We start from the raw sequence: 9,554 nt of genomic DNA, 5'->3' as shown, positions 1-9,554 counted from the left end.
TAATCTGGTCTGGTGCCATGAAATATAAATAAGATATCAGTAATATGGATTTCTGGATGAGCAGTAATATCGTTCCAGGGATAGGAGCCATCAGTGGGAAGACCCACCTCCTGGGTGTGTGTGGCAGTGCTTGGTGGGATCCAGAGCAAACCCACTATGGCTGACCACACTGGCCCGGTCAAATCATAGGAAGACATGCGATCCCACTGTTGACTGGGGCTGTAGTCCACAAAGGGCTTCATGGGTGATACTCGGCAGTCTGAATTGCACAATCAATGCTGCTCGTGAGGCAGTGGGGACATGTATACGGCCAACATTGAACACATTGATGCATCCCGGATAGTTGTAGCATCTGAGTAGCCTTCCAGGGCAGCCCCATGTAAAGCTCATTACAGGAGGTTAAGCAGAGCTTGCGCCCATCCACACCAGTTAACTCTGGCCACAGGAGGAGTAAACCACTACTCCCAGTCCCCCAAAGCTTCCCTCAAATGGGGCCTTGATACAATGGCTGATGGTGCTGAATGCTACTGAGGAGTCAGGAAGTATCGAGATGGATGCACCACCCTCATTTTTGCTCTGCCACGGGACTTCGACCTATGGGAAATAAGTAAGTATTCCGGTTTTCAACTATAAGATCCAAAAGAGTTGAAGTGATACAAAAGCTTTCATACCTTTATGTCCTTTTTCTTTTTCCTTGTCTTTTTTTCTTTCTTTCACTTTCCCTTCTTCACCAGGAACTGGAATGAAAGCATGAGAGAATTTTCATCTTTGGGGTTGGGCGGCATATAAGTCAAATTAATTAAATTCAATTAAAATTTTAATTAAGGGGCTCAAGACCGCTCACCCTGAAACAATCCTCAGTGGCTTACAAGGATCAACACTCCAGAGTGATGTATGTCAGGAGAGAAGAAGAGACGGTTTGATCGGATGAACAATCCATCATGGATCTCGCTGGAGAGTCTCACCCATCTAGGTCATGGTTCCCCCAAAGATGTTTTTTTCCCAGAGGCAACTGGGGTTTCTTGGGGGGGGGGGGTTGTAAGAAGTTTCATAAGAGGTTCCTCCCGTTTCCTCTGGCCTTGGTTTCAAAAAACCCAAGAAAGTCCAGTTGCCTTTTGGAAAAACATCTTTGGGATAGTTGGAGAAGAGTCCTTTTGGGAGTGAGCGGCATATAAATACAATACAATAGAATAGAATTTTATTGGCCAAGTGTGATTGGACACACAAGGAATTTGTCTTGGTGCATATGCTCTCGGCGTACATAAAATAAAATATACATTTGTCAAGAATCATGTGGGTACGACACATAATGATTGTCATAGGGGTCAAATAAGCAATGAAGAAGCAATATTAATACAAATCTTAGGGATATAGCAACAAGTTACAGTCATACAGTCAACATGGGAGGGTTGAGAAAGGAATGATGAGAAAAAACTAGTAGAATAGAAGTGCAGATTTAGTAGAAAGTCTGACAGTGTTGAGGGAATTATTTGTTTAGCAGAGTGAGGGGCGGTTCGGAAAAAAAAACTGTTCTTGTGTCTAGTTGTCTAGGTGTGCAGTGCTCTGTAGCGATGTTTTGAGGGTAGGAGTTGAAACAGTTTGTGTCCAGGGATGTGAGGGGGTCCATAAATATTTTCCCCGCCCTCTTTTTGACTCCTGCAGTCTACAGGTCCTCAGTGGAAGGCAGGTTGGCAGCAATTGCTTTTTTCTGCAGTTCTGATTCTCCTCTGAAGTCGTTGTCGGTCCTGTTGGGTTGCAGCACCAAACCAGACAGTTATAGAGGTGCAGATGGCAGACTCAATGATTCAATGATTCAATAAATAAATAAAGCCAAAAAAAGGAGGGGGGGATAACTCAGAAGTGTTCAACCGGTCCTCTTGCCCCCAGGGCCATATTTTCCGAAATATGTGAAGCATCAATAAAATTCCAGCCCTATGGAGGCCTTTGCTTAGTTGACAAGACCCAGAGGATCCAGGCAGCCTGAAACATAGGCAGATGTGCAATTTCCACTGGCAGTTCTGACGCAGACCACGAAGCGCTCGATAGTCAATAACCAGCATCTTGAATTACACTCATAAGTCAACTGGCAACCAGCACAACTTATGAAGCGAGTACTGCCTGCAACATGATGTTCTGGAGCAGCTGGAGCATCTAAGAGGTTTTCCAACGCAGCTGAGGGATTGAATCAAGATCACCTGAAGTGTTAGCTTAAAAAACAGTTACACCGTTCTCCTGTCCGTTCTGCTCGTCTCCGTTTCTTGGCCAAGGGAGCCAGCAGAGGTGGGTTTCTCCTGGTTCAGACCGGTTTGCCCGAATTAGTAGTGACCCACTGGAGATGTCACAGTGGTGTCATGGAATTGGTTCTGTCAGTGATGGTCTGTGGGCACTGCCATCTTTTTTTAAAAAAACAAATAAATGTTGAATTTTAAAAAAACCACCCTTTTTTCTTCTTCTTTGCATGCGCAGAAGCTAAGTTTGCAGCGCTTCCTTGCCACCACTCACTGGGCTCGCGGTGGAGGGAGAGAAGATTAGATTAGATTTATTGGACTTATATGCCGCCCCTCTCCGCAGACTCGGGGCGGGCTCACAACAATGGTAAAAACAGTACATAGTGACAAATCTAATATTTACCAATCTAATTGCACTTTTAGGTTAAAAATTCATAAAAGCAACCCCAATATATATAAAAAAACAAGCACACAACCAATCAAACAGCAAAACAACATGGGCAAGGGGGAGATGTTTTTAGGTTCCCCCATGCCTGACGGCAGAGGTGGGTTTTAAGGAGTTTACGAAAGGCAAGGAGGGTGGGGGGCAATCCTAACCTTAGGGGGGGGAGCTGGTTCCAGAGGGTCGGAGCCACCACAGAGAAGGCTCTTCCCCTGGGTCCCGCCCAGACGACATTGTTTAGTCGACGGGACCCGAAGAAGGTCAACTCTTGTGGGACCTAACCCGTCACTGGGGATTCGTGCGGCAGAAGGCGGGTCCTGAAGATATTCTGGTCCGGTGCCATGAAGGGCTTTATAGGTCATAACCAACACTTTGAATTGTGACCGGAAACTGATCGGCAACCAATGCAGACTGCGGAGTGTTGGAGTAATATGGGCGTATTTAGGAAAGCCCATGACTGCTCTTGCATCTGCATTCTGCACGATCTGAAGTTCCCGAACACTTTTCAAAGGTTGCCCCATGTAGAGAGCGTTACAGTAGTCGAGCCTCGAGGTGATGAGGGCATGAGTGATTGTGAGCAATGACTCCCGGTCCAAATAGGGCTGCAACTGGTGCACCAGGTGAACCTGGGCAAACGCCCCCCCCCCCCCAACTGCTCTCCTTATTAAATATATATGTCACTCATCTTGTGGTTTGCATATAATATTGGCTGGTCTGCTAGAGCTTACATACCTGGTGGTCGATGTTTCTTTGCTTCATGATCTTTCTTTGGGCCTACAAAAAAGAGAGAACTTTATTTTACATTTAGTTTTAAAGCTTTCATTACTAACGTATTTTTTAAAAACATCATTGGTCCTAAAGAAATTGGCGAAAAACCCGTTCTCCAGTGGCATAATTTATTTTATTTATTTGTGAAAACATGTGCAAAATATCAGGTATGCTATAAACATAAACAAAAGCAAAGTAGGTATAGGTAAATTTGGACAATAGGACAGCAGGACAGGCCCAGTAGACACGATGCTATGCTTGTTCATGCCCCTTAAAGATCTCTTAGGAATGGGGTGAAGTCAACTGTAGACAGTCTAAGGTTAAAGTTTTTTGGGGGGGGTTATGAAGAAACCACAGAATCAGGAAGTACAGTGGTACCTCATGATACGAACCCCTCGCCATATCAACAACCCAAGATACGAACCCGGGGTTCAGAATTTTTTGCCTCTTCTTACAAACTTTTTCCTTCTTACAAACCCGCTGCCGCCACTGCCGAGAAGCCCCGCCACCCAGCTTCTTGGCGTCCTCCTGAACCCGAACTCCAAACCCGAATTTCCGGGTTCGGCGTTCAGGAGGCCGCCGAGAAGCCCCCCAGCTGTTTCAAAAGGTGACAGCCGGGTGGCGGGGCTTCTCGGCGGCCACCCGAACCCGAACCTTTGCCGAACTTCCGGGTTCGGCATTGGGAGAACGCTGAGAAGCGCCCGGCTGTTTCAAAAGGTGACAGCCGGGCGGTGGCGTTTTATTGCGGGGGGGTTTTCGTTGCACGGATTAATTGATTTTACATTGTTTCCTATGGGAAACAATGTTTTGTCTTACGAACTTTTCATCTTACGAACCTCCCCCGGGAACCAATTAGGTTCGTAAGACGAGGTATGACTGTATATGCCATACATTGATCACTCCGTTGCTGAAGTCATATTTTCTGCGGTCACGTTCCGAGCGATTTACATTGAGTTTGAATCTATTTTGTGTGCATGCGTTGTTGTGGTTGAAGCTGAAGTATTCATTGACTGGTAGGACATTGTGGTAGATGATTTTATGCACTACATTCAGATCAGATCAAAGGCGACATAGCTCTACATTTTCTAAGCCCAAAATTTCAGGTCTAGTGGAATGAGGTATTCTGTTGCAAGCAGAGAAATATTATGAAATATTTTGGACTCTCTCGATTTTATTAATGTCCGATATGCAGTGCAGATTCCAGACGGGTGAGCTGTATTCAAGGCTTGGTCTAGCAAATGTTTTGTATGCTCTGGTTATCAGTTTAATATTGCTAGAGAAGAAACTAGGCAAGATTATGTTAACAACTCTTAGCTCCATTTTGGCAATGTTGTTACAATGGGCTCTGGCACTTAGGTCATTAGCTATGAGTACTCCAAGGTCCTTAACAGAGTGAGGGTCATCTACATGGTTCTGTCCTCCAAGGTTGTTTTTTGTGTTCTGATTCTTTTTGCCCATGTGTAAGACAGAGCATTTATTGGTTGAGCATTTATTGGTTGACTTACAACTTGACTTATAACTATAATCGAATCCAAAGTTTCTCATGCCAAATTTTTATTTATTTATTTTGTCCAATACATAATACACATTGAAGAGAAAGATATGTAATAACATAAGTAAAGAAAAGAATAGAATAGAAGAAAATATATAAAAGTATAGGTGAACATATTTGAAAGGAGGAAAAGATAAATGAGATAAGGAGAGACAATTGGACAGGGGACGGAAGGCACACTGGTGCACTTATGTACGCCCCTTACTGACCTCTAAGGAACCTGGAGAGGTCAATCGTGGATAGTCTAAGGGAGAAATGTTTGGGGTTAGGGGTTGACACTACGGAGTCCGGTAATGAGTTCCATGCTTCGACAACTCGGTTGCTGAAGTCATATTTTTTACAGTCAAGTTTGGAGCGGTTAATATTAAGTTTGAATCTGTTGCGTGCTCTTGTGTTGTTGTAATTGAAGCTGAAATAGTCATTGACAGGTAGAACGTTTCAGCATATGGTCTTGTGGGCAAGGGAGACAGTTTATCACATCCAGACCAATCCTTGAATACAGCTTGAGAGGCTGCTGAACCATCTCATGGCCCAAAGTCCCTTTCTGTGGCCATGTGGCCAGAATCAATGTTTCCTCTAAGTTGCGCAGTCGCCATGCACGTAATGAGAGAACGGCGTGCAGGAGTTTTCTAATATCAGAGAATAGAATAGAATTTTTATTGGCCAAGTGTGATTGGACACACAAGGAATTTGTCTTGGTGCAGATGCTCTCAGCGTCCATAAGAGAAAAAGAGACATTTAGAAACATAGAAACATAGAAGACTGACGGCAGAAAAAGACCTCATGGATCTATGTTTATCCCAGGCATGTTTAAATTCAGTTACTGTGGATTTACCAACCACGTCTGCTGGAAGTTTGTTCCAAGGATCTACTACTCTTTCAGTGAAATAATATTTCCTCACGTTGCTTTTGATCTTTGCCCCAACTAACCTCAGATTGTGTCCCCTTGTTCTTGTGTTCACTTTCCTATTGAAAACACTTCCCTCCTGAACCTTATTTAACCCTTTAACCTATTTAAATGTTTTGATCATGCCCCCCCTTCTCCTTCTGTCCTCCAGACTCTACAGATTGAGTTCATTAAGTCTTTGTCATGAATCATGTGTTTCAACCCTTAATGATTGTCCTAGGGGTCAAATAAGCAATGAAGAAACGATCGATATTAATACAAATCCCTCCCCCATGATAAGAGGGGAGTTTCCAGAGGGACCATTGGCCAGTATGACTATAGGCCGAAGTGCACAGGATTCGGTTACCTTCCCACCAATTGTGGTACCTATTTATCTATTCACATTTGCCTTCTTTCAAACTGCTGGTAGGCAGGAGCTGCGGTGAGTAACGAGAGCTCACCCCATCACGCGGTGCTCGAGTCTCAAGCCTTTGCAACTGACCAGTTCAGTTCCTCTGCCAATGTGACCCCATCAGAACTAAAGTAATATTAATAGCATTAGTACTTTAGTATCAGAACTAAAGTAATATTAATAGTATTAGTACTTTAGTATCAGAACTAAAGTAATATTAATAGTATTCCGCGTAGGATAGAAGGTGAGCTGCAAACGCTTACATACCTCCTTCGTGTTTTTCATGTCGTTTTTTCTCATGAGCTTCTTTCTTCGAGCCTTTGAGAAGACAAAATGCTTGTTTACACCCAAAAACAGAACAAAAACAGTTATTGTGTTTGGATCAGCTGAATTCAGTAACCTGAGATAGACTTGAGGGGATGGGAACCCCAGGAAAAGAACTACATCGCAAAAAGTGGGAACAAAGCAAGGAAAACAGCAAACAAGCAAGCAAGGAAAAGTATGTCAAGGTGGGAGCCAATCTTATTTCTACAGGGATGATGGAGGAAGGGAAGACGCCACCACAGAGAAGGCCTTTCTTCTTGATCCCAAAAGAAGATGGACCTCCTTAAGAGAGGGACCCATAAATGCCCTCTCCCCCTGTCCAATCCAATGGGTCAGTTGAATGTAACTGGGAAAAGGTTCAAACAATTGACCTCCAGCTCTCCATTTCCTCCCTCCCTCCTCTACTTCCTTCCTTCCTTCCTCCTCCTCTCCCTCTCTCTATCTCACTACATCAATCTTTGTGACTTACAAATACAAAAATACAACAATATGGTTCAAAAATGCAAAATGTTTAGGTACAAAATCATACAAAATACAAAAAAAAACAACCCATGAAAAGTATCTGTTCTTCGTGTGTTCCATCACCCAGATGCTTCACAGCTGCCTGAGACCCTGTTTGGAATAGCAGCATTTTTAAACCTTTCTTAAATTGCAAGGAGAATGCAAATCTGATTTCTGTTGGAAGAGCAGAAGAACACAAGGAGAACACACCAGATTAAAGCATAAGGTCCCAATTAGTCAAAAGAGTAATTGCATGCCATATTAAATGCTTGGCTATAAAAGTGGACGTACCTTCTCCTTTCTCCTCACCATGGTGTTTCTTTCCACCTGGAAAAGGACAAATGTACAATTATCAGAAAGTTTGAACAAAGTAAGTCTGAACTTGAAATGTTTATTAATAATGGACATGTTATTACAAATGTATAAACATTGTCTGAAATAGAAAACAAAAGAGAAACAAGTGAAAGAATGCATTAGCTTATGCACCAAGACAAATTCCTTGAGTGTCCAATCACACTTGGCCAATAAAAATTCTATTCTATTCTATTCTATTAATGTTTTTGGTCAGAGAAAAGAGAATATCTTTCTGGCTGACTGGAAACACCAGGTTGCATTACATGGAGGCGAAATGCACATGCTTTAATTAATTCAATAAAAGAAAAAAATAACCTGTTTTACAAGATAATTTTGTAATGTTATTTGCTACAAAGCAAATCAGAAACATATTTTTATTCTTTGCCTTCCTCCCTCCCTCCCCCCTTTTTCCCTTCTTTCCTTCTTCCTCCCCTCCCTTCCTCCCCTCCATCCTTCCTTCCTTCCTCCCCTCCATCCTTCCTTCCTTCCTCCCCTACATCCTTCCTTCCTTCCTCCCCTCCATCCTTCCTTCCTTCCTCCCCTCCATCCTTCCTTCCTTCCTCCCCCCCATCCTTCCTTCCTTCCTTCCTCCCTCCCTCCTCCTCTCCCTCCCAATCACTAAATCAATCATCATAACTTAAATACAAAAAATACAAAATGTACAAAATCATATCCAACCTAAAAATACAAAAAACATGAAAAACATCTGTTCTTCGTGTGTTCCATCCCCCAGATGCTTCACAGCTGCCTGAGACCCTGTTTGCAATAGCAGCATTTTTAAACCTTTCTTAAATTGCAAGGAGAATGCAAATCTGATTTCTGTTGGAAGACCAGAAGAACACAAGGAGAACACGCCAGATTAAAGCATAAGGTCCCAATTAGTTAAAAGAGTAATTGCATGCCATATTAAATGCTTGGCTATAAAAGTGGACGTACCTTCTCCTTTCTCCTCGCCATGGTGTTTCTTTCCACCTGGAAAAGGACAAATGTACAATTATCAGAAAGTTTGAACAAAGTAAGTCTGAATTTGAAATGTTTATTAATAATGGACATGTTATTACAAATGTATAAACATTGTCTGAAATAGAAAACAAAAGAGAAACAAGTGAAAGAACGCATTTTGAAACGACTAAATTAATGTTTTTGGTCAGAGAAAAGACAATATATTTCTGGCTGACTGGAAACACCAGGTTGCATTAAATGGAGGTGAAATGCACAAAAAATTAACCTTTTTTACAAGATAATTTTGTAATTTTATTTGCTACAAAGCAAATCAGAAACATTTTTCTATTCTTTGCCTCCCTCCCTCCCTCCCTCCCTCCTTTCTTCCTTCTTTCCTTCCTCCTCCCCTCCCTTCCTCTTCCATTCTTCCTTCCTTCCTTCCTTCCTTCCCTCCTTCCTTCCTCCTCCATTCTTCCTTCCTTCCTTCCCTCCTTCCTTCCTCCTTCTCCTTCCTCCTCCCCTCCCTCCTCCTCCTCTCCCTTCCTCCTCCTTCCTTCCTTCCTTCCCCCCCTCCCTTCCTCCTCCATTCTTCCTTCCTTCCTTCCTTCCCTCCTTCCTTCCTCCTCCATTCTTCCTTCCTTCCTTCCCCCTTCTCCTTCCTTCCTTCCCTCCTTCCTTCCTCCTCCATTCTTCCTTCCTTCCCTCCTTCCTTCCTCCTCCTCTCCCTCCCGATCACTACACCAATCATCGTAACTTAAAAATACAAAAAAATAACAATATGGTTCAAAAATGCAAAATGTACAAAATCATATCCAACCTAAAAATACCAAAAACATGAAAAACATCTGTTCTTCGTGTGTTCCATCACCCAGATGCTTCACAGCTGCCTGAGACCCTGTTTGCAATAGCAGCATTTTTAAACCTTTCTTAAATTGCAAGGAGAATGCAAATCTGATTTCTGCTGGAAGAGCACAAGAAGAGCTCACCCGATTAAACCATAAGGTCCCAATTAGATAAAGGAGCAATTAATTAAATGCTTGGCTATAAAAGTGGACGTACCTTCTCCTTTCTCCTCACCATGGTGTTTCTTTCCATCTGGAAAAGGACAAAATTTCATTTGTACGTCCGGCCTAAAGCCGTCATTT

At 42.9% G+C, this 9,554-nt stretch overlaps 1 long non-coding RNA gene across 1 annotated transcript; it reads right to left on the bottom strand.

Moving 5' to 3' along the window:
- Window positions 1–681: 681 nt before the first annotated feature.
- Window positions 682–6,612, bottom strand: LOC139169854 (uncharacterized). Its single transcript, XR_011559539.1, has 3 exons — window positions 6,556–6,612; window positions 3,403–3,444; window positions 682–737 (listed from the first exon to the last, which is right to left on the bottom strand). It is a non-coding gene; the product is annotated as an uncharacterized lncRNA (long non-coding RNA).
- Between the last annotated feature and the right edge of the window lie 2,942 nt (window positions 6,613–9,554).

The sequence above is a fragment of the Erythrolamprus reginae genome, chromosome 7 (assembly GCF_031021105.1).
Source record: "Erythrolamprus reginae isolate rEryReg1 chromosome 7, rEryReg1.hap1, whole genome shotgun sequence".
NCBI lineage: Eukaryota > Metazoa > Chordata > Lepidosauria > Squamata > Dipsadidae > Erythrolamprus > Erythrolamprus reginae.
Note: the sequence above shows the minus strand (reverse complement) of the source record. Positions and strands in the feature narration are given on the sequence as shown.